At 41.7% G+C, this 26,192-nt stretch overlaps 1 protein-coding gene across 1 annotated transcript in view; it reads right to left on the reverse strand.

Moving 5' to 3' along the window:
* The window catches only part of LOC139380924 (SH3 domain-binding protein 4), a 78,250-nt gene extending 53,294 nt beyond the window's left edge, over positions 1–24,956 (reverse strand). The window contains exon 1 of the mRNA XM_071124091.1: positions 24,859–24,956. The gene's annotated coding sequence lies outside the window, so the exon portion shown is untranslated. The remainder of the gene's footprint in view (positions 1–24,858) is intronic.
* Positions 24,957–26,192: the final 1,236 nt, after the last annotated feature.

Genomic DNA, 26,192 nt, shown 5'->3' on the forward strand with positions numbered 1-26,192 from the left:
GTCAAGGGCAATGAATACCATTATCTTGTCGTTAATGGATTTCACCTTTGAGTTGTCTCTCTGAAATGTTCTTACTCTTTCAAATGACTGCTTGACTTGTTGACTGCTCGACTTGTTGACCGCTCAATCCACACAGCAGACATTGTGGGCTAGGTTAGGAATGCTGTGTTGCACGTGTAGCGCAACATTTTATGTGGCGTCATATATCATGTATCTACGTTATATAGGTATGCACGTCAGATTTGACATCGGTTTTTCACATTGGCGTTAAAATAGACAGACATCGGGCCGATACCGATGTTGCCATTTTTCGATAATATCGTCCGATTCCGATATGTTCACTGATATATCGTGCATCCCTACTTTGTATCCCTCATTTAGTCTAGTGTTTTTCCATTATTTTACCTGTATCTCTCAACTCTTGGCCCATCTTTGAAACCAGATGTGGGTCAATGGAACCCAGCTCTGTCTCGACACATACCAACAAACTTCTGAGCTTTTTTACATCCCATCTATAATTCAATAACCTCTTTTTCATGGGAGAAATGACTTATGATACCACTGACATGTTTTTACTAAAGCATGAGTGATTCTACTCCCCCAGGCTGTGAAAGAAGAGCAATGCAGCGTTGCTCCACAAAGTGGTGAAGATGAGCCCATTCTGTCCTACGACTGCCAACATAAGCCTTTGATAAAGAGTTTGGGGGAATTTGATGGTCTGTATCAAATGCATGTGTCCATCTACTTTCACACTACCCCTGGTTGGCCTACAGTGCTTTGCAAAAGTATTCACTCACTTGGCCTTTTTCCTATTTTGTTTCCTTGCAACCTGTTAAATGGATTTTTATTTGGTGAAGTGAAAAATATAAACTTGTTTCACAAAATTGAAAAAAATTAAAAACAGAAAAGTGGTGCGTGCATATGTATTCACCCCCTTTACTATGAAGCCCCTAAATAAGATCTGGTGCAACCAATTACCTTCAGAAGTCACATAATTAGTTAAATAAAGTCCACCTGTGTGTAATCTAAGTGTCACATGATCTCAGTATATATATACCTGTTCTGAAAGGCCCCAGAGTCTGCCACACCACTAAGCAAGGGGCACCACCAAGCAAGTGGCACCATGAAGACCAAGGAGCTCTCCAAAACAGGTCAGGGACAAAGTTGTGGAGAAGTACAGATCAGGGTTGGGTCAAGGCATGTGGGACTCCTCAAACATATGGAATAAGGTACTCTGGTAAGATGAGACTAAAATGTAGTTTTTTGGCCATAAAGGAAAACGCTATGTCTGACACAAACCCAACACCTCTCATCATCCCGAGAACCAGCATCATGCTGTGGGGGTGTTTTTCCATCGGCAGAGACTGGGAAACTGGTCAGAATTGAAGGAATGATGGATGGCACTAAATAGTGGGAAATTCTTGAGCGAAACCTGTTTCAGGCTTCCATAGATTTGAGACTGAGATGGAGGTTCACCTTCCAGCAGGACAATGACCCTAAACATACTGCTAAAGCAACACTCGAGTGAAAGGTGCAAATGGTGGCTCTACAAAGTATTGATTTTCGGCAGGTGAATAGTTATGCACGCTCAAGCTCTGTTTTTTGTCTTATTTCTTGTTTGTTTCACAATAAAATATATTTTTCATCTTCAAAGTGGTAGTTGTGTAATGTTGTGTTGTGTAAATCAAAAGACACAACCCCCCCCCCCCAAAATACATTTTAATTCCAGGTTGTAAGGCAACAAAATAGGACAAATGCCAAGGGGGTGAATACTTTCGCAAGCCAATATACATCTCTAGACCATCCCCTGGCCTTGACCAGTGACCACCATACCATACTCAACCTCGCAGCAGCAGTTCAAGGACAATAGCGGGAAGTGGCGTCTGGAATTCAACAAACAGAAACAACTGGTTACCTGAGACTTAAATCTAAGTAGTTGCAAAAGTAGCACACTCAGTAACAAAGCGTTTGGAGAGAGAGCTAAATGAAGTTCCATTTTTGCTCTGCTTAGCCGCTCTCTCTGCCTCCTTGGTTCACCTAATAGGGAGATAAAGTTAATATGGCTACTTCATACAACTAATCAGGGATTTATCTTGTGACTATTTCATGCTCAAACGCAGGTGCTTTAGCAGGATATTACAGCAACGTAGCACAGGTTGAACTGCTTGTTACATGTTTTCTCTCATGTTTTGCTCTCAAAGCACCAGCATCTATTCTAGCCCAGAACTTCAGAAAAGTGCATATTTATAAAATATGCTTTAAATATGACACGTTGCCAATCAAAATAACTCCCTTAGACAGTGGTAATACTGCCTGGCTACCCAACCACATGGCGCTGGTCAAACGCCACGCCCTCTAACGTTTCTTCTCCACGATGACTTTTGGAATGCCAACACATTCAAACTGATGGATAGAGCAGTGGAATTAAATGCAGGATGAATCGTCAGGCAAGCGGTAGTAGCCAATGTTTACAAAACAAAATGAATTGGACTAATGAATAACAGTGAGGGGGGATGCAGTTTGCATGAGGTTTCTTAATTTGTCTTTTAAAACAAATCAACCTAAAGGTGATTTAATTAAATGATTACTGCAGGCCATCTCCTCATAGTAAACCTGATATATACCATTACTGCAGGCCATCTCCTCATAGTAAACCTGATATCTACCATTACTGCAGGCCATCTCCTCATAGTAAAGCTGATATCTACCATTACTACAGGCCATCATCTCATAGTAAACCTGATATCTACCATTACTACAGGCCATCTCCTCATAGTAAACCTGATATCTACCATTACTACAGGCCATCATCTCATAGTAAACCTGATATCTACCATTACTACAGGCCATCATCTCATAGTAAACCTGATATCTACCATTATTACAGGCCTTCATCTCATAGTAAACCTGATATCTACCATTACTGCAGGCCATCTCCTCATAGTAAACCTGATATCTACCATTACTGCAGGCCATCATCTTTTAGTAAACCTGATATCTACCATTACTACAGGCCATCATCTCATAGTAAACCTGATATCTACCATTACTACAGGCCATCTCATTGTAAACCTTGCTTGCCAAATAAATTACACCATTAAAGTCACGTGAAGAAAATGAAAAACAATTATTTACGGCTGAAATTAAACTGCCCTACTGCTCCTCATACTTTTACTTTACTTTATCAGTACTGCCAGTCAGCATTCTTAACTTCAAATGGCTGCCTTATAACTCTGCCTGTCAAGATCTGTCTACAGCGTGTGTAGCCTGTTGTCTGTGTATGTGTCAGTGAGTTTAAACCTACGTTCAAAGGGAAGAGTGAGTGAGAGAGAAGAGTGGCAGGCTGCTAGATGGAGGCGGGTAACTCAACCGCAGCACCAGGAAGGCAGCGTAAGCAGATTAGCCTATCAAACTCTGATACAGCTCTGAGGTCATGACAGAACAGCCAAAATGCTCTTTCCCTTTTCACTAAAAATCACCACAGAGGAAACGCACTATGAATCTCCTCCACAACCACTCATTTTATCCAGTGATTTGGTTCCTGCTGTGTTCTGGCCCCCAGGGGAGCGCTGGTGCAAATGGGTTTTATTACAAAGGAGCGGATGACGATACTACGCCTGTCTTTTACTTCCAGGTCAGATACAGGTCCTCATATATTCCTCATCTAAGGTGTGACATGAGGAAATATGTAATTAAATAGATCCTGCAAAAAACCCCAAAGTCATCAATATGTCCACTGAAATGTAAATGAAATGGGCCCTGGTGCTGACATTATTCATACTGTATCTATGCTCACAAAAACCATAGGGGCATAAGAAAGTGAAAAGATAATTAAAGAATCCCTGAAACAGTGTTCTTGAATTGGCACCATATCTATCCAGCTCTCCTGCATAGCGAGGTTACTTTCTGTTCTCATACTGAATCTGCTGAATGTGAAAATGGAAAAAAAATAGCAGCCCTACAGTTTATTAGAGGATTAGTGTGAAGAGGTCTTGAGAGGTCCAACTGAAATAGGGAAGAGAAGTGTGACCCTGCGTTCACATTTCAAAGGGATGGTGTGTCCAACGGAAACAAAGTAAAACAATACCTACAAAGGATATTGTGTACTGTGTAATGTTTCCAACAGTCAAAACAACAATGACATCATTTCCAGCCATTTCCACCAAAAACAAGTATGTCTTCAGGTATAAAGCTATTCTCAATTCCCCATCATCCTCCACACAGGATTTGGACTCAGACACCATGGGAGGGGGGGGGGGGGGGGGGTCCTACTAAGCTATATGGAAATGTTTTAAGGTCATACTAGGGATCATTTTGCTGTTTGATTTAAAAATTAAAAGGCCCTTGACATAGTCCAAGGTGATGTGGTTAGCCTTCCATGTAGAGCTATTCTTCTGTTGGAGGGTACATTGTGTTGGCTCATTGTTGGCTCCCTATTGACAGTGGCACTGTGTCCCTGACAGATTGTGCTCCAAAAATGTTTACTGACACCAGATGGACAGAGCGGTAAAGTGATGAGATTTCACTTGTGCGTACCTCATTAGTAATACATACAGTTGAAGTCAGAAGTTTACATAGATCTTAGCCAAATACATTTTAGATCAATTTTTCACCATTCCTGACATATAATTCTAGTAAAAATTCCCTGTCTTAGGTCAGTTAGGATCACCACTTATTTTAAGAATGTGAAATGGCAGAACAGTAGAGAGAATGATTTATTTCAGCATTTATTTCTAAAATCACATTCACAGTGGGTCAGAAGATTACATACACTCAATTAGTATTTGGTAGCATTGTCTTTAAATTGTTTAACTTGGGTCAAACGTTTTGGGTGCCTTACACAATGTTCCCACAATAAGTTGGGTGAATTTTGGCCCATTCCTCCTGACAGAGCTGGTGTAACAGTCAGGTTTGCTGCTGGTGACTCTCTGATCCACCTCTATGCAGACGACACCATTTGGAACACTTCTGGCCCTTCTTTGGACACTGTCTTAACTAACCTTCAGACGAGCTTCAATGCAATTCAACTCTCCTTCCGTGCAAGTAAAACTAAATACATTCTCTTCAACCGATCGCTGCCCACACCGAGCCGGTCACGGGTGTACCTCAGCCACGCTCAAGGTACTAAACGATATCATAACCGCCATTGATAAAAGACAGTACTGTGCAGCCGTCTTCATAGACCTTGCCAAGGCTTTCGACTCTGTCAATCACCGTATTCTTATCGGCAGACTCAGTAGCCTCGGTTTTTCGGATGACTGCCTTGCCAGGTTCACCAATTACTTTGCAGACAGAGTTCAGTGTGTCAAATCGGAGGGCATGCTGTCCGGTCCTCTGGCAGTCTCTATGGGGGTGCCACAGGGTTCAATTCTCGGGCCGACTCTTTTCTCTGTATATATCAATGATGTTTCTCATGCTGCGGGCGATTCCCTGATCCACCTCTACGCAGACGACACCATTCTATATACTTCCGGCCCGTCCTTGGACACTGTGCTATCTAACCTCCAAACGAGCTTCAATGCCATACAGCACTCCTTCCGTGGCCTCCAACTGCTCTTAAACGCTAGTAAAACCAAATGCATGCTTTTCAACCGTTCGCTGCCTGCACCCGCACGCCTGACCAGCATCACCACCCTGGATGGTTCCGACCTTGAATATGTGGACATCTATAAGTACCTAGGTGTCTGGCTAGACTCTAAACTCTCCTTCCAGACCCATATCAAACATCTCCAATCGAAAATCAAATCAAGAGTCGGCTTTCTATTCCGCAACAAAGCCTCCTTCACTCACGCCGCCAAACTTACCCTAGTAAAACTGACTATCCTACCGATCCTCGACTTCGGCGATGTCATCTACAAAATTGCTTCCAACACTCTACTCAGCAAACTGGATGCAGTTTATCACAGTGCCATCCGTTTTGTCACTAAAGCACCTTATACCACCCACCACTGCGACTTGTATGCTCTAGTCGGCTGGCCCTCGCTACATATTCGTCGCCAGACCCACTGGCTCCAGGTCATCTACAAGTCCATGCTAGGTAAAGCTCCGCCTTATCTCAGTTCACTGGTTACGATGGCAACACCCATCCGTAGCACGCGCTCCAGCAGGTGTATCTCACTGATCATCCCTAAAGCCAACACCTCATTTGGCCGCCTTTCGTTCCAGTTCTCTGCTGCCTGTGACTGGAACGAATTGCAAAAATCGCTGAAGTTGGAGACTTTTATCTCCCTCACCAACTTCAAACATCTGCTATCTGAGCAGCTAACCGATCGCTGCAGCTGTACATAGTCTATTGGTAAATAGCCCACCCATTTTCACCTACCTCATCCCCATACTGTTTTTATTTATTTATTTTTCTGCTCTTTTGCACACCAATATCTCTACCTGTACATAACCATCTGATCATTTATCACTCCAGTGTTAATCTGCATAATTGTAATTATTTGCCTACCTTCTCATGCCTTTTGCACACAATGTATATATAGACTCCCCTTTTTTCTACTGTGTTATTGACTTGTTAATTGTTTACTCCATGTGTAACTCTGTGTTGTCTGTTCACACTGCTATGCCTTATCTTGGCCAGGTCGCAGTTGCAAATGAGAACTTGTTCTCAACTAGCCTACCTGGTTAAATAAAGGTGAAATAAAAAAAAATTAAAAAACACCTGCCCGCCCGACTAGCATCACCACTCTGGATGGTTCTGACTTAGAATATGTGGACAAATACCTAGGTGTCTGGTTAGACTGTAAACTCTCCTTGCAGACTCACATTAGGCATCTCCATTCCAAAATTAAATCTAGAATCAGCTTCCTATTTCACAACAAAGCATCCTTCACTCATGCTGCCAAACAGACCCTCGCAAAACTGACTATTCTACCGATCCTTGACTTCGGCAATGTCATTTATAAAACAGCCTCCAACACTCTACTCAGCAAATTGTATGCAGTCTATCGCAGTGCCATCTGTTTTGTCACCAAAGCCCCATATACTACCCACCATTGCAACCTGTATGCTCTCGTTGGCTGGCCCTCGCTTCATATTCAACGCCAAACCCACTGGCTCCAGGTCATCTATAAGTCTTTGCTAGGTAAAGCCCCGCCTTATCTCAGCTCACTGGTCACCATAGCAGCACCCACCCGTAGCACACGCTCCAGGAGGAATATTTCACTGGTCACCCCCAAAGCCAATTCCCCTTCGGCTGCCTTTCCTTCCAGTTCTCTACTGCCAATGACTGGAACAAATTGCAAAAATCACTGAAGCTGGAGACTCATATCTCCCTCACTAGCTTTAAGCACCAGCTGTCAGAGCAGCTCATAGATCACTGCACCTGTACATAGCCCATCTGTACATAGCCCATCCAACTACTTAATTCCCATACTGTTATCTATTTTGCTCCGTTGCACCCCAGTATCTCTACTTGTACACTCATCTTCTGCACATCTACCACACCAGTGTTTAATTGCTATATTGTAATTATTTCACCACTATGGCCTATTTATTGCCTTACCTCCATTATCCTACTTCATTTGCAAACACTGCATATCGACTTTTTCTATTGTAATATTGGCTGTGTTTGTTTATTCCATGTTTAACTCTGTGTTGTTGTTTGTGTTGCACTGCTTTGCTTTATCTTGGCCAGGTCGCAGTTGTAAATGAGAACTTGTCCTCAACCAGCCTACCTGGTTAAATAAAGGTGAAATAAAAATATTTTAAAAAGGTTTTTAGGCATCCTTGCTCACACACGCTTTCTCAGTTCTGCCCACACATTTTCTATATGATTGAGGTCAGGGCTTTGTGATGGCCACTCCAATACCTTAACTTTGTTGTCCTTAAGCCATTTGGCCACAACTTTGGAAGTATGCTTGGGGTCATTGGGAAGACCCATTTGCGGCCAAGCTTTAACTTCCTGACCGATGTCTTGAGATGTTGCTTCAATATTCCCACATTTTCCCACCTCATGATGCCATCTATTTCGTGAAGTGCACCAGTCCCTCCTGCAGCAACGCACCTCCACAACATGATGCTGCCACCCCTGTGCTTCACGGTTGGGATGGAATTCCTCGGCTTGCAAGCCTTCCCGTTTTTCCTCCAAGCATAATGATGGTCATTATGGCCAAACAGTTCTATTTTTTTTCCATCAGACAGGAGGACATTTCTCCAAAAAGTACGATCTTTTTCACCATGTGCAGTTGCAAAACGTAGTCTGGCTTTTTTAATGGCAGTTTTGGAGCAGTGGCTTCTTCCTTGCTGAGCGGCTTTTCACGTTATGTAGATACAGGACTCGTTTTACTGTGGATATAGATACTTCTGTACCCGTTTCCTCCAGCATCTTCACAAGGTCCTTTGCTGTTGTTCTGGGATTGATTTGCACTTTTCGCACCAAAGTTCGTTCATCTCTAGGAGACAGAATGCGTCTCCTTTCTGAGCGGTATGACGGCTGCGTGGTCCCATGGTGTATATACTTGCGTATTATTGTTTGTACAGATGAACGTGGTACCTTCAGGCATTTGGAAATTGCTCCCAAGGATGAATCAGACTTGTGGAGGTCTACAATTTCTTTTCTGAGGTCTTGGCTGTTTTCTTTTGATTTTTCCATAATGTCAAGCAAAGAGGCACTGAGTTTGAAGGTAGTCCTTGAAATACAGTAAATGTCCTAACCGACTTGCCAAAACTATAGTCTGTTAACAAGAAATGTGTGGACTGGTTGAAAAACAAGTTTAATGACTCCAACCTAAGTGTATGTAAACTTCCGAATTCAACTGTATGTCATACAGTATATTTTTATGTAAAGTACTACAGTCTTTGTGGTGTTATTAATTCAACCTAAGGCTTGAGCTGCTGCCGTCCTGTTTTGGGAATGACCGTGCACAGTGCTAGCTGGCCGAGGAGGTTACCAGACATCACTGGTCATCACAGCTGTAAAAGTGAGTGAGCGTGAGTAACAACTTTCAAACGCTAGTTTGAATATCATGAAAATGGACTGCCACTTTCCTGCTGTTGTACTGCAGATCACTGTGTAATGTAAAGTGTTCCACTCAAGAGGAAGGCAAACTGTCTCTAGGTAGAGGAGTGGGGAACATTCTCAGAACATTATGGGGGAGTGTGTGCATGTACAGTAAGAGACGAACGCTGAAAATTGTCATTACAATTGTCGTAAATGTGTGTTCAAGGCCAAAGACACAGGACAAGCTTGCACCCTGTGGTAAGAAGAAGGATATTGATATCTTAAGAGATTTGGGTTCATATTCTCTTTGGCATACAGTCCAGAGTAGGGATCGGCACAGTTATTCCAATATCTGAACAGACGTAAGTATTTGATTACTTGCGAGAGTATTCATTTAAAAAAAATGGAGGCCTATTTCATTGAAAATGCTTCGCTTAAAATGTAATTATCTGTGTGACATACAAGGATAGACCATGATATTATACATTTTAATAAAACAACAGTTATGAGTGAGCCAGTGGTTGAAAAAGTACCCAACTGTCATACTTGAGTAAAAGTAGAGATACCTTAATAGAAAGTTACTCAAGTAAAAGTGAAAGTCAGCCAGTAAAATACTACTTGAGTAAAAGTCAAAGTATTTGGTTTTAAATATACTTAAGTATCAAAAGTAAATGTAATTGCTAAAATCTACTTAAGTATTAAAAAATACAAGTAAAAGTATAAATCATTTAAAATTTCCTATATTAAGCAAAGCAGACTACCATTTTCTTGTTTTGTAAAATGTACGGATAGCCCTGGGCACACTCCAACACTCAGACATTATTTACAAAAGATGCAATTGTGTTTAGTGAGTCCGCCAGGCCAGAGGCAGTAGGAATGACCACGTGTTCTCTTGATAAGTGCTTGAATTTGTCCATTTTCCTGTCCTGCTAAGCATTCCAACTGTAAAGAGTACTTTTTGTTGCCAGGGAAAATGTATGGAGCAAAAAGTACAATATTTTCAGGAATGTAGTGAAGTAAAAGGTACCCCGAAAACCTACTTAAGTAGTACTTTAAAGTATTTATACTTAAGTACTTTACACCATTGCCGGTAGCCTAAACACTATTCACACCTATCTTGTTATTGTTGAAGCTTGTTTACATTGATTTGATGCAGTCAAGACAGACCCTACCAGATGAGATGATAGATAACCTATAGACAACCTATTGATAACCTATTTCAGTGACATGTTAGTCTAACTCGCGCGAGTCTAACAACACGCTGAGTGCATCGCCTCTACATAGTCGCTCAAACAAGTTGAAGTAAAAAAAATACAAATAAACGTGTCTTTAAAACATGCATTTCAACTATCCGGATATCCGAAAAAAATACTATGATATTGTTTGAATAGTGAAATAATTTCAAATGTCCATCCTAGAACATAGGAACAGAGGAGGTTCTTGCCTCTATGTCTAAGGAGGGCTGTTCATGTTCATGCCCGAGGAGCAGCAACAAGAAGGAAATGCCTTTGTGATGAGGGGAAGCCAGATCCCCCATGCGCCTCACTGTCTCCTCCCCAACATCCCCTGACTTCAACTGTGACTCAGCTTGACTGTGCATTGTTCTCAGCTCTGCAAGTCAATATTGAGAAGTTTTTTTAAAATCTATGGAATAAGGCAATAAAGTTGCTAATAATAATAAACCATTGTAACCAGTCTTCCTGAAACTTGATTATCTTTGGCTACCACAAATCTACTGAAAGCGTACAGTAAAGCAGGGAAAGTCCCCCAACTGGTGGCCTGTGGGCCGAATTTGGCTTGCGCATGGTTTTATTTGGCCCCCCAAGTACTCTGAGCAGAAAAAAAAAGGAAAAAAAAGGGTTGAATTTTCATAGTTGGACATAAGAGTGTAAGACACCAGGAAATCACATCCAATGGATTTAATTTAGGAAATCTGTTCCCAAGTATTCCCACACATAATAGAGAGAGATATGTGATTGTAAACAAATAATAATAATATGAATACAGTGGCTTGCGAAAGTATTCACCCCCCTTGGCATTTTTCCTATTTTGTTGCCTTACAACCTGGAATGATCTTGGGGGGGGGGGGGGGGTTGTATCACATGATTTACACAACATGCCTACTACTTTGAAGATACAAAATATATTTTGTGAAACATAACAAATAAGACACACAAAAAAAACTTTAGCATGCATAACTATTCACCCACCCAAAGTTAATACAGAGGCACCTTATGCAGCAATTACAGCTGCAAGTCTCTTGGGGAATGTCTCTATAAGCTTGGCACATATAGCCACTGGGATTTTTGCCCATTCTTCAAGGCAAAACTGCTCAAGCTCCTTCAAGTTGGATGGGTTCCGCTGGTGTACAGCAATCTTTGTCATACCACAGATTCTCAATTGGATTGAGGTCTGGGCTTTGACTAGGCCATTCCAAGACATTTAAAATGTTTCACCTTAAACCACTCAAGTGTTGTTGTAGCAGTATGTTTAGGGTCATTGTCCTGCTGGAAGGTGAACCTCCGTCCCAGGTTAAATCTCTGGAAGACAAACAGGTTTCCCTCAAAAATGTCTCTGTATTTGGCGCCATCCATCATGCCTTCAATTCTGACCAGTTTCCCGGTCCCTGCCGATGGGGTTCTCAGGGTGATGAGAGGTGTTGGGTTTGTTCCAGACATAGTGTTTTCCTTGATTCATCAATTTTATTCTCATCTGACCAGAGTACATTTTTGCTACTCTTCCGTAAAGCCCAGCTCTGTGGAGTGAACAACTTAAAATGGTCCAATGGACAGATACTCCAATCTCCGCTGTGGAGCTTTGCAGCTCCTTAAGGGTTATCTTGGTCTCTTTGTTGCCTTTCTGATCAATGCCCTCTTTGCCTGGTCCATGAGCTTTGGTGGGCGGCCCCCTCTTTGCAAGTTTGTTGTGGTGCCATATTCTTTCAATTTTTTAATGTGGGATGTTCAAAGTTTCTGATATTTTTTTTACAACCCAACCTTGATCTGTACTTCTCCACAACTTTGTCCCTGACCTGTTTGGAGAGCTCCTTGGTCTTCATAGTGCCGCTTGCTTGGTGGTGCCCCTTGCTTTGTGGTGTTGCAGACTCTGGGGCCTTTCAGAACAGGTGTATATATACTGAGATCGTGTGACAGATTGCACACAGGTGGACTTCATTTAACTAATTACCTGACTTCTGGAGGTAATTGGTTGCACCAAATCTTATTTAGGGGCTTCATAGCAAAGGGGGTGAAAACATATGCATGCACCACTTTTCCATTTTTAATCATTTTTTTAAACAAGTAATTGTTTTCATTTCACTTCACCAATTTGGACTATTTTGTGCATATCCATTACATGAAATGAAATTAAAAATCTATTTAAATTACAGGTTGTAATACAACAAAATAGGAAAAAGGCCAAGAGGGGGTGAATAGTTTTGCAAGGCACAGTAATTGATTGGATTTATATAGCACTTTTCTACCAACTGAGGTACTTAAATCACTTTATATTGTAGGGGGAAACTCACCTCATCCACCATCAATGTGTAGCACACACCTGGGTGATTCACAGCGACCATTTTTGTGACATAACTTTCACCACACATCAGCTATCAGGTGGAGAGGTAAGGAGTGATACAGTATATGCCAATTAGGAACGAGGGGGAAGATTAGGTGGCCATGATGGAATATGCAAGGTTGTGAATATAGCCATGACACAGGGTGATCACCCCTACTCTTACAATTAGCACCATGGGATTTTGAATAACCACGGAGTCAGGACACCCGTTTTAACGTCCCATCCGAAAGACGCCACCTTACGCAGAACAATGTTCCCAAATATAATCAAAATTGGTTTGAAAGTATTGTGTTTTACTCAAATATTACATCGGTTTATGCTTCTTGTGGTCCATTTGCAGTGTAAAAATATATTATGGTCCGGTACCCCGACCACCCACTCAAGAAAAATATGATGATGGAAAAAAAGACGCTGGAGGAGATGGCTGCCGTTTTTTGTGCACTTAACCAATTGTGCTACTGTGTGTATTTTTTCACGTTTTTGTAACTTATTTTTTACACAATGTTTCTGCCACCATCTCATGACTAAAAAGACCTTCTGGGTATTAGGACAGCGATTACTCAACTCGTACTGGACAAAGATTTTTTCTTTAACAAGTCAGATGAGAAGGATCTACTTCAGACACCAGACAAGGCCAAAATTCCCCGTATTTCGCATGAGAAAGACACAGAGATATCAGGAGGACGAGCACACCCCATTCTCATCGACAGATCTGTAGGGGAGAAGGTTAAGAGCTTCAAGTTCCTTGGTGTCCACATCACAAACAAATTATCATGGTCCAAACACACCAAGTTGGTCGTGAAGAGAGCATGACAAAGCCTATTCCTCAGGAGACTGGAAAGATTTGGCATGGGTCCTCAGATCCTCAAAAGGTTCTACAGCTGCACCATGGAGAGCATCCTGACTGGTTGCATCACTGCCTGGTATGGAAACTGCTCGGCCGCCGAGGGTAGTGTGTATGGAGGGTAGTGTGTATGGAGGGTAGTGCGTATGGAGGGTAGTGCGTATGGATCAGTACATTACTGGGGCCAAGCTTCCTGTCATCCAGGACCCCTACACCAAGTGGTGTCAGAGAAAGGCCCTAAAATTTGTCAAAGACTCCAGACACCCTAGTCATAGACTGTTTTCTCTGCTACCACACAGCAAGCAGTACCGGATCGCCAAGTCTAGGTCCAAAAGGCTTCTTAACAGCTTCTACCCCCATGCCAGAAGACTCCTGAACAGGTAATCAAATGGCTACCCAGACAATTTGTATTGTGTGCCCACCCTCCGCACATTTACGCTGCTGCTACTCTCTGGTTATCTATGAATAGTCACTTTCTCTACCTACATGTACATATTACCTTGACTAACTGGTGCCCCCACACATTACCTCTGTACCGGTACCCCCTGTATATAGCCTCCACATTGACTCTGTACCGGTACCCCCTGTATATAGCCTCCACATTGACTCTGTACCGGTACCCCCTGTATATAGCCTCCACATTGACTCTGTACCAGTACCCCCTGTATATAGCCTCCACATTGACTCTGTACCGGTACCCCCTGTATATAGTCTCCACATTGACTCTGTACCGGTACCCCCTGTATATAGCCTCCACATTGACTCTGTACCGTAACACCCTGTATATAGCCTCCACATTGACTCTGTACCAGTACCCCCTGTATATAGCCTCCACATTGACTCTGTACCGGTACCCCATGTATATAGTCTCCACATTGACTCTGTACCGGTACCCCCTGTATATAGCCTCCACATTGACTCTGTACCGTAACACCCTGTATATAGCCTCCACATTGACTCTGTACCGGTACCCCCTGTATATAGCCTCCACATTGACTCTGTACCGGTACCCCCTGTATATTGACTCTGTACCAGTACCCCCTGTATATAGCCTCCACATTGACTCTGTACCGGTACCCCATGTATATAGTCTCCACATTGACTCTGTACCGGTACCCCCTGTATATAGCCTCCACATTGACTCTGTACCGTAACACCCTGTATATAGCCTCCACATTGACTCTGTACCAGTACCCCCTGTATATAGCCTCCACATTGACTCTGTACCGGTACCCCATGTATATAGTCTCCACATTGACTCTGTACCGGTACCCCCTGTATATAGCCTCCACATTGACTCTGTACCGGTACCCCCTGTATATAGCCTCCACATTGACTCTGTACCAGTACCCCCTGTATATAGCCTCCACATTGACTCTGTACCGGTACCCCATGTATATAGTCTCCACATTGACTCTGTACCGGTACCCCCTGTATATAGCCTCCACATTGACTCTGTACCGTAACCCCCTGTATATAGCCTCCACATTGACTCTGTACCAGTACCCCCTGTATATAGCCTCCACATTGACTCTGTACCGGTACCCCATGTATATAGTCTCCACATTGACTCTGTACCGGTACCCCCTGTATATAGCCTCCACATTGACTCTGTACCGTAACACCCTGTATATAGCCTCCACATTGACTCTGTACCAGTACCCCCTGTATATAGCCTCCACATTGACTCTGTACCGGTACCCCATGTATATAGTCTCCACATTGACTCTGTACCGGTACCCCCTGTATATAGCCTCCACATTGACTCTGTACCGGTACCCCCTGTATATAGCCTCCACATTGACTCTGTACCAGTACCCCCTGTATATAGCCTCCACATTGACTCTGTACCGGTACCCCATGTATATAGTCTCCACATTGACTCTGTACCGGTACCCCCTGTATATAGCCTCCACATTGACTCTGTACCGTAACACCCTGTATATAGCCTCCACATTGACTCTGTACCAGTACCCCCTGTATATAGCCTCCACATTGACTCTGTACCGTAACACCCTGTATATAGCCTCCACATAGACTCTGTACCGTAACACCCTGTATATAGCCTCACTTGACTCTGTACCGTAACACCCTGTATATAGCCTCCACATTGACTCTGTACCGTAGCACCCTGTATATTGACTCTTTACCGTAACACTCTGTATATAGCCTCCACATTGACTCTGTACCGTAACACCCTGTATTTAGCCTCCACATTGCCTCTGTACCGGTACCCCCTGTATATAGCCTCCACATTGCCTCTGTACCGGTACCCCTTGTATATAGCCTCCACATTGACTCTGTACCGTAACACCCTGTATATAGCCTCCACATTGACTCTGTACCGGTACCCCCTGTATATAGCCTCCACATTGACTCTGTACCGGTACCCCCTGTATATAGCCTCCACATTGACTCTGTACCGGTACCCCCTGTATATAGCCTCCACATTGACTCTGTACCGGTACCCCCTGTATATAGCCTCCACATTGACTCTGTACCGTAATACCCTGTATATAGTCTCCACATTGACTCTGTACCGTAATACCCTGTATATAGTCTCCACATTGACCCTGTATATAGCCTCGCTACTGTTATCTTACTGCTGCTTTTTAACCATTTGTTATTTTTTTACTTAACACTTACTTTTCTTAAAACTGCATTGTTGGTTCAGGGCTTGTAAGTAAGCATTTCACTGTAAGGTCACACCTGTTGTATTTGACGCATGTGACAAATTTGATTTGATCCCTGCACTAAAGAATAGGTGTTATCCCAGAGGTGAATGTTTCAGCAGCGGTCTAGAGGCCTCGGTGACGTGAGTTTTATAACCACCCTGTGGTCCTTATAGCCTGCAGATAAACGGTGGTCTAGGAGACCATAAAACTTTCTACAAATTTAGCTCCAACATAATACAGAGACACTCTTCATGACACTATGTGTGGCTCTATTGACTATTGGCCTGTCAAAGATAATGTAATCAAAGACCAATGTTGACGGAGAACCATAACAGAAGCCTCACTGTGTACATTGACTGATTCTGATGACAGCATCAGATTCTAGATTCTTCAGTGACATCATCTGTCTCACATGGTATTACGATTGGTTTACAGCCAGTGAGGAGATTTGAATGGGTTGGTAAACATTTGTCTAATAGCCCGACATTTCTATACATGCAAACTTCTGTCTTGCAAATCATACATGGTAATACAATTTCCTTTCAACACTTTAACTGAAAATGCATTAAAACTATGTTGTGGTTGTGTATCACATTGCAAAGAGTCTAAAACTGGCATTATGCTTTATTAAATGACTGTGGAAAACCCATTTTTGCTAAAAAGAGGGGAAAATGGCTACTAGCTTTGGCTATCCCTCTCCACTTCATTCACTTGAAAGATTTGAACATAAATATTTCATTGTGAATTGGCACAAGGGATGAAGTGAAAAGGAATCATTATTTCGATTAAAAAAAATAGGGTGTCTTCCAACTGTCAATGCAGGCTTTATAAAATCAGACATTTAAGTAGAATTCTCTTCTCATCACATCGCTAGTCTCACCATGAAGTAGGAGGAATGCTATGGTAACATTGGAATCCAAAAAGGGAAATGTAGCCTCTGGTTTCACTTCCTAAATCTCCCTTTCTAAAAGACACTGCGTGTTCCAGGTTATAAACAACACCGGTTGTACATTCAAGACTCAGAATTGGAACACCCCAAAAGCTGATGGGCTAATGTTACACAAACAAAGCTGAGAGAAGTGTTGCCTGGGTAATCCAGTTAATACATCCCTGTGGAGATGGGCACTAGAAACATGGACACAATCAAACAGAAGCTACTAGAGGGATCGGCCTCCTCCATCTTAAGAAATCACTGTTGATTAAAACTGTTCAACACTTAGAGAACACAATCACTTACAACCCAGGCTGAATGGAACAATACAGAATGACCCAACCAAACCTCTAGTATGAGTGACACCTGGTAATAAGTGACTATTATCCATGAGTCAGACAGGGTGCCCCGGGGCCAACAAAGCTGCCCTGTCTGATTCCAATTGTGCCAGCGTGCCCTCTGTTGTAAAGGACGGTGTAAATAACCAGCTGGACCCAGCACTAATGTCCACAGGGAGAGTGCGGAGAGAGAGAGAGAGTGCGGAGAGGCACGTTCTCACTGTGGGAGCAGCTTATCTAGAATCACATGCACATTCACTCACACAATGAACTCCATTTAAATCATTTGTCACTCAAGAGGGAGCTCTGAAAGACGGAAAAATGAGTTATGCTTTGGCAGAGGCTTCGTATTATACAAGTGACCTGAGAAATAGCAGAAAGTAGGCAGAGACTTTGGTATTATACAAGTGACCATTGGTGCGGGCTGGCTTCCGGGTTAAGAGGACGGGGTTTTAGGAAGCGCAGTGACTCAACGGAAGATGCATGACTCAACCTTCGCCTCCCGCTGAAAAATTGGGGAGAAAAAAAAGGGGGTCAAAAAATGTAAATAAAAAAAGACTGATCTCCATGTCACCCGTTAGTGCACGAAGACGCTCTGCCCCGGCTGACTAAATAAAACATACAAGGACTAACCAAGTCTATGCATTATTCAATGTGAACTTCAGTCCAAGTAAAAGAACAAGACTCTTCTCAGGCCCACAAACTGAAAAACATTTGAATACATTAAAATAGATCCCTGTGTTGTGCAAAAACATGGGTTAATGTTGCTCCAAGATAAGATATTTATTTTATACTGAACAAGAATCTAAATCGCAACAATTTCAATGATTTTACTGAGTTACAGTTCATATGAGGAAATCAGTCATTTGAAATGAATTAGGCCCTAATCTATGGATTTCACATGTGTGGCAATAAAGATATGCATCTTTTGGTCAAAGATACCTTAAATGGGGCCACAGGATCTTGGCACAGTTTTTCTGTGCATTAAAATTGCCATAGATAAAATGCAGTTGTGTTCATTTTCCGTAGCTTATGCCTGCCCATTCCATAACCGCACATGCCAACCATACACGTGGTTTGCGGTTGTGAAGTCGGTTGGAAGTACAGCCAAATTCTCTAAAACGACATTGAAGGCGGCTTATTGTAAAGAAATGATCATTAAATTCTCTGGCAACAACTCTGGTGGACATTCCTGCAGTCAGCATGCCAATTGCACTCTCCCTCAAAACTTGAGACATCTGTGGCGTTGTGTGTTGTGGGAAAAACTGCACATTTTAGAGTGGCCTTTTATTGTCCCCTGCACAAGGTGCACCTGTGTAATAATCATGCTGTACAACCAACTTCTTGATATGTCACGCCGGTCAGGTGGATGTAAACAAAAAACAAGCCAACCACTGTAGTGTCGTCTGCAAACTTGATGATTGAGTTGGAGGCGTGCATGGCCACGACAGTAGTGGAGAGGGTAGTAAGTTTTAAGTTCCCCGGCGTACACATCACGGACAAACTGAATTGGTCCATCCACACAGACAGCGTGGTGAAGAAGGCGCAACAGCGCCTCTTCAACCTCAGGAGGCTGAAGAAATTTGGTTTGTCACCAAAAGCACTCACAAACTTCTACAGATGCACAATCGAGAGCATCTTGTCGGGCTGTATCACAGCCTGGTTCGGCAGCTGCTCCGCCCACAACCGTAAGGCTCTCCAGAGGGTAGTGAGGTCTGCACAACGCATCACCAGGGGCAAACTACCTTCCCTTCCAGGAAACCTACACCACCCGAGCCACTGCCTGTTCACCCAGAAGGCGAGGTCAGTACAGTTGCATCAAAGCAGGGACCGAGAGACTGAAAAACAGCATCTCAAGGCCATCAGAATGTTAAACAGCCACCACTAACATTGAGTGGCTGCTGCCAACATACTGACTCAACTCCAGCCACTTTAATATTGGAAAAATGTATGTAAAAAATGTATCACTAGCCACTTTAAACAATGCCACTTCATATAATGTTTACATACCCTACATTACTCATCTCATATGTATATACTGTACTCGATACCATCTACTGCATCTTGCCTATGCCGTTCTGTACCATCACTCATTCATATATCTTTATGTACATATTCTTCATCCCTTTACACTTGTGTGTATAAGGTAGTTGTTGTGAAATTGTTAGGTTAGATTACTCATTGGTTATTACTGCATTGTCGGAACTAGAAGCACAAGCATTTCGCTACACTCGCATTAACATCTGCTAACCATGTGTATGTGACAAATAAAATTTGATTTGATGTGTGCACAAAATGAGAGAAATAAGCTTTTTGTGCATATGGAACATGTCTGGGATCTTACATTTCAGCTCATGAAACATGGGAACAACACTTTACATTCTGCGTCTATATTTTTGTTCACTGTATAAAGATGAATGAACAGCTGTGCAAAATACATTTGTAGAGATTTTGTACTAATTATAAAGCTTGAAGGTGACTAACCATATGATGGGAAAAGACAAGCATTTGAGATGATTCACCGTTCCACAGGCAGATTTTAAGTACGCACTTTAGAGGCTAATTATTATTCTCCCAGGTGTCTGAATAATTACGTAAATAAGGAATCTGTTTTTTTAAGTTAGAATAAATTCGCAAAATTTAAAGAAAAAATGTTTTTGCTTTGTCATTGTGTGTACATTGATGTTGTTTTTTTTTACTTTTACTTAATCATTTTTTGGAAAAGGCTGTAACGTAACAAAACGTGGAAAAAGGTCTGAATGCAATGTAAATGCTGCTGCTACTAAGATTTTAATTATCCACACTTTAAAGGCTGATCATTGTTATTATTCTCCCAAGAGTCCCTCTAATGCAGATCGGATAAAGGAAAGAGAACAGAATGAGTGAATCAGACTCATCTGAGAGGGCATATTTTTTCACCGGGTGAAAGTTGACTGAATTGATTCTGGGACTAGGGTGCCATTAAAATAACATGAAATTGATTAGAAATACATCGTTAATGATGTAAATGACTACTGTAGCTGGAAACGGCTGATTTTGTATGGAGTTCCTCTGTCCAGTGTCTGTGTTCTTTTGCCCATCTTAATCTTTAATTGGCCAGTCTGAGATATGGCTTTTTCTTCGCAACACTGCCTAGAAGGCCAGCATCCCGGAGTCGCCTCTTCATTGTTGACGTTGAGACTAGAGGTCGACCGATTAATCGGAACGACCGATTAATTAGGGACGATTTCAAGTTTTCATAACAATCGGAAATCGGGATTTTTGGGCGCCGATTTGCCGATTTAAAAAAAAAAAAATTATTACACATTTATTTAATCTTTATTTAACTAGGCAAGTCAGTTAAGAACACATTCTTATTTTCAGAATGACAGATTTTCACCTTGTCAGCTCGGGGGACCCAATCTAGCAACCTTACAGTTAACGCTTTAACCACCTGCCTCTCATTGCACTCCACAAGGAGCCTGCCTGTTACGCAAATGCAGTAGAAGCCAAGGTAAGTTGCTAGCTAGCATTAAACTTATCTTATAAAAAACAATCAATCATAATCACTAGTTATATGGGGCGGCAGGTTAGCCTAGTGGTTCGAGCGTTGGACTAGTAACCGGAAGGTTGCAAGTTCAAACCCCCGAGCGTTGCATATAATCTGACTGAGCATACAAGTATCTGACTGAGCGGTGGTAGGCAGAAGCAGGCGAATAAACATTCATTCAAACAGCACTTTCGTGCGTTTTGCCAGCAGCTCTTTGTTGTGCGTCAAGCATTGCGCTGTTTATGACTTCAATCCTATCAACTCCCGAGATGAGGCTGGTGTAACCGAAGTGAAATGGCTAGCTAGTTAGCGCGCGCTATTAGCGTTTCAAACATCACTCACTCTGAGCCTTCTAGTAGTTGTTCACCTTGCTCTGTTGTCGTTGTGTTGCTGGTTCGAGCTCAGGGAGGAGCGAGGAGAGGGACAGAAGCTATACTATTTACACTGGCAATACTAAAGTGCCTATAAGAACATCCAATAGTAAAGGTTAATGAAATACAAATGGTAGAGAGGGAAATAGTCCTATAATTCCTATAATAACTACAACCTAAAACTTCTTACCTGTGAATATTGAAGACTCATGTTAAAAGGAACCACCAGCTTTCATATATTCTCATGTTCTGAGCAAGGAACTGAAACGTTAGCTTTCTTACATTGCACATATTGCACTTTTACTTTCTTCTTCAACACTTTGTTTTTGCATTATTAAAACCAAATTGAACATGTTTCATTATTTATTTGATGCTAGATGGATTTTTATTGAGGTATTATATTAAGTTAAAATAAGTGTTCATTCAGTATTGTTGTAATTGTCATTATTAGAAATAAATTACAAAAAAATAATAATATGTAAATAGGCCGATTAATCGTTATCATAGTCGGTCGACCTCTAATCACTACTTGACATACAACTGAGTTGTTTCAAATTTCATTCTGGCAGCTGAGTTGTATAGGAATGTGTCCTGACAGCTGAAAAAAAAACATTCCCGATCACAGAAAATTACTAAAATACAAATTCTTAAGCATCCGGGATCACAAATCATGACGTGAAGTTGGACCCATTTGCATTGAAAATATGTTCTTTTATATTCCCGAGCTAACAGCAGTGCCTGTATGACGTCCTTCTCCTAGAGATGAACGTACTTTGGTGTGAAATATGCAAATCAATCCCAGAACAACAACAAAGGACCTTGTGAAGATGCTGGAGGAAACAGGTACAAAAGTATCTATATCCACAGTAAAATAAGTCCTATATTGACATAACCTGAAAGACCGCTCAGCAAGGAAGAAGCATCCTCCTCAGTGAATTTTATGAAAATAAAAATAGTGAAACATTTTAAAAAGTAATCCTTTCTGGATAAAACTATCCTAAAAATATTCACCAAATAACTGATTAAAATATTTTCTTGCAATGAAGTTCTACAGTAGCCTCAACAGCACCCTCTGACATGATGTCCATCTAATCAAAGGACCAGAGAAGGAACCTAGAACTGAACAAATAAAACTACAGGAACCTAGAACTGAAAAAATAAACTACAGGAAGCTAGCACTGCAGTGCATAAAGTGTGGTGAGTAGTTGACTCAGAGAGAAAGACAATAGTTGAACGGATTTGAACAAATTAATTTCTTAAATTAAGGAGGAGCAGCAGAGAGAAAGAGAGCTATATTGTGTGGTATTTTCTATTCTTCTTAGTTTACCTTCCCTTAGGCAATGCAGCTACTCTAGTCTACTCAACATCCCTACTCTAACATAGAGGAATGCTATTGGATCGTGGGTTTACTAACGCATTAGTTCTAGTTTGTTGACTATAACATTAATATGTTTACAACTTGATACCAAAAGATCCCAGTATTGCAATATTTGTTCCATGGCAAAAAGTCAACATGAAGCAGACCAAACTCTATGGTCCAGCAAAAAAACCTGCAGTATGTAAAGTACTGTGTTCTATAGCTTGGGAAATAAATGTGACTCTGGATGACAATTTAATTATGTTTGTTGTTTCTTTTTTTCTCATCAGGGCTATTTTCCTAAAAAAGTCAAATTCGCTTTGTATTTTGTTTCCTTGCCACGATACTGATAAGTATAGTGATACTGGTATGGTCCAGGACCTAGTGGCAATGATGTAGGCTGTGTAGTGGTTAGCGGTTAAGGTATGAAGGTTTGGCTTGAAGAGGTTTTTGCACCTGGTCAAAGACAGCTGTTGTGTTGTGCACTGAAGTCCACAAGCGAAAGGAAAATGTGAGAGGAGGAGAGTAGATGCAAGAAGGAATTATAAACTGGTTGGTTCGAGCCCTGAATGGTAATTGGATGACAGCTGTGGTAGATCAGACTGTATACCATGATTATGAGGTCTGTACTCTGGAGTGGGATCGTTTTGAAGGTGGAGGGTCCATCATGGTCTGGGGCGGTGTGTCACAGCATCATCGGACTGAGCTTGTTGTCATTGCAGGCAATCTCAACGCTGTGCGTTACAGGGAAGACATCCTCCTCCCTCATGTGGTACCCTTCCTGTAGGCTCATCCTGACATGACCCTCCAGCATGACAAAGCCATCAGCCATACTGCTCTTTCTGTACATGATTTCCTGCAAGACAGGAACGTCAGTGTTCTGCCATGGCCAGCGAAGAGCCCGGATCTCAATCCCATTGAGCACGTCTGGGACCTGTTGGTATCGGAGGGTGAGGGCTAGGGCCATTCCCCCCAGAAATGTCAGGGAACTTGCAGGTGGCTTGGTGGAAGAGTGGGGTAACATCTCACAGCAAGAACTGGCAAATCTGGTGCAGTCCATGTGGAGGAGATGCACTGCAGTATTTAATGCAGCTGGTGGCCACACCAGATACTGACTGTTACTTTTGATTTTGACCCCCCTTTGTTCAGGGACACATTATTCAATTTCCGTTAGTCACATGTCTGTGGAACTTGTTCAGTTTATGTCTCATTTGTTGAATCTTGCTATGCTCATACAAATATGTACACATGTTAAGTTTGCTGAAAATAAACACAGTGAGAGGATGTACATTTTTTTGCTGAGTTTACATTGAGCAAAGTGATAATGCTGAATGTGGCTGCTACGAAAGAACTGTGTGCGCATGCAGGTGATTAGGGGTGTATTCATTCCTGCCGAAAATGTTTCTTAAACGGAAGCAAACGGAATGAAACGTTAATTTGTCCAATAGAAACTCTAATTTTAACTGTTTGGACTAATGTTTACAGACAAGATCAGCTCGATACAGGCAAGAGTATACAAGGCATTATGGAATGTGTCACCTTGATTACTCCCAATTTATCTATAGACATGTTCACCTAAATTATAAACTTTCAGTTGTAGGCTAGGTTGTAGTAAGCTCATGATGGGTATATAGCATATTCGAGTAGCCTTGAGCTGGGTGAATGGAATATGAATCAGTCATCCAATATATTGTGATAGAAATAATGATAATTAAAAAAATCGTCCTACCTAATCTTTATCGGCACCGACTGTCACTGCATTACATCAATGTTGCTAATGCACCACTCTTAAAACGTTTTAAATTGTTGTGTTCATTAGGTGATGGAGAGTGGAGACAATTTCGACAATTTATGACTGCTATTACTCAAGGCAAAACTGTTTTTATAATTGGCAGCAAAACTTGTGTGGAGGCAGAGAGATATAGTGATTTATAGGGTGCATGACGTGGTAAGAAGAAACAATGTAGGTAAGAACTACAAATTAGCACCGCAAAGACAGAAAAAAACCACCCACCTTTGGTCAGCTAAGTGGCTGCACTGCCCCTTCGGCTCGTAAAAATATCCAACTATTAAAATTACAATAGTTTCCATTAAAATAACATCACAACTACGGTCTCCATTCTGATTTTTTTTTTTTAAGTTATTCATAAATGAGCTAATGAGGTTCCTAAACTATGAGAACGCAACTACATCATGCAAACTGTTTTTGTCGACGCGAGCACTTCTGTTTGGATGAGAGCATAAGTTTAACATTTGAAAACGTGGGAATAAGAACTTTAAAATCTTAGCTCACCTAGTAAAAGTCCCTTAAATAAATCCTTTGGAATAAATGCATCAAACGGGCGTAGTTTTGCGAGTTCCCGACTATCCAGTTGTAGTCCTTTGTGAGTCTTTGGCGATGGGAAGAGAGAGCAGGACCCTGCTGATGTCACCGCGAGGGAGGGGCATGGAGTACTTTCATATGGATATGATGTCAGTTTAGAGGAGTTTCAGATTACTTTTCACTGTACTACTGTAATGTCATAAAAAATATATAATATACTGGCCTACTACTCTCATTCTCATCATACCTCACTGTTTGAAAATACCACGTAAGAGATTTGTAAGATCAATAGGCATATAGTTCTCATAAACAGACCCATTGGATTTCAAAATCAGATGTACGAAGTACAGAATTACTTTATCAGGAGCTAGAGCCTATATATCTACCTATCTTGGTAATGGCTGGTTGCATTTTATTCTCAGTGAATCACACCATCCAACCATCTTCCTGTATTTTATGCAAGAGAGAAGAAGAAACAGGTTCTTGGAAGTTTCAAGTAATTCCATTAAATAACATACTTGATTTTTTTGACTTGATTTGTTTGCAGAGTAGGCTAGGATATTGTTTATTGCTAACCATTAGTAGCCCATTCTGTGTTTATGGGAAGGTGTGAGTGAGGATAGTAGGAAGGAAGGATAGCCTACACATGGCCGGATTATCGATCAGGCATTTATTTATATATTTTAATTTCACCTTTATTTAACGAGGTAGGCTAATTGAGAACAAGTTCTCATTTACAATTGCGACCTGGCCAAGATAAAGCAAAGCAGTTCGACACATACAACAACACAGAGTTACACATGGAATAAACAAACATACAGTCAATAATATAGTAGAAAAAGTCTATATACAGTGTGTGCAAATGAGGTGAGATAAAGGCATGCAGGGCCAAACCTGTGTCTGACAGACAAGGGAGGTTATAAAGCCTGTGGCTTCCCAATCGAAATAGTTTGTGCATATGCAGTATTATGACCACATTTTGTGACTTGTTTGTTAGTTTATGTGTTCGGCAGGGTTTTTTTCAGCTGTTTGCGCACACCACATGTTTTTCTTAAGGCAAGTCGAAGTTCAATGACCGAAGTCTACTCACCTTCATCTGTGATTGGTCAACAGTACTACTCCCAGTAACGGCGGGAACTATGGACAGGATTCTTCAATTAAGTGTTTGTTTGTCATTCAACGAGAGACGACCAGTTTTCATGCAGCTTTTTTCACTTGAGAAATACTGCAACAAACATCTTAGCTGGATGTAAAATTTTGCGACTAAGACCTCCTTGGCAAAAACGCCAAAATTAATTGCAGAT

This window comes from Oncorhynchus clarkii, chromosome 22 (assembly GCF_045791955.1).
Source record: "Oncorhynchus clarkii lewisi isolate Uvic-CL-2024 chromosome 22, UVic_Ocla_1.0, whole genome shotgun sequence".
NCBI lineage: Eukaryota > Metazoa > Chordata > Actinopteri > Salmoniformes > Salmonidae > Oncorhynchus > Oncorhynchus clarkii.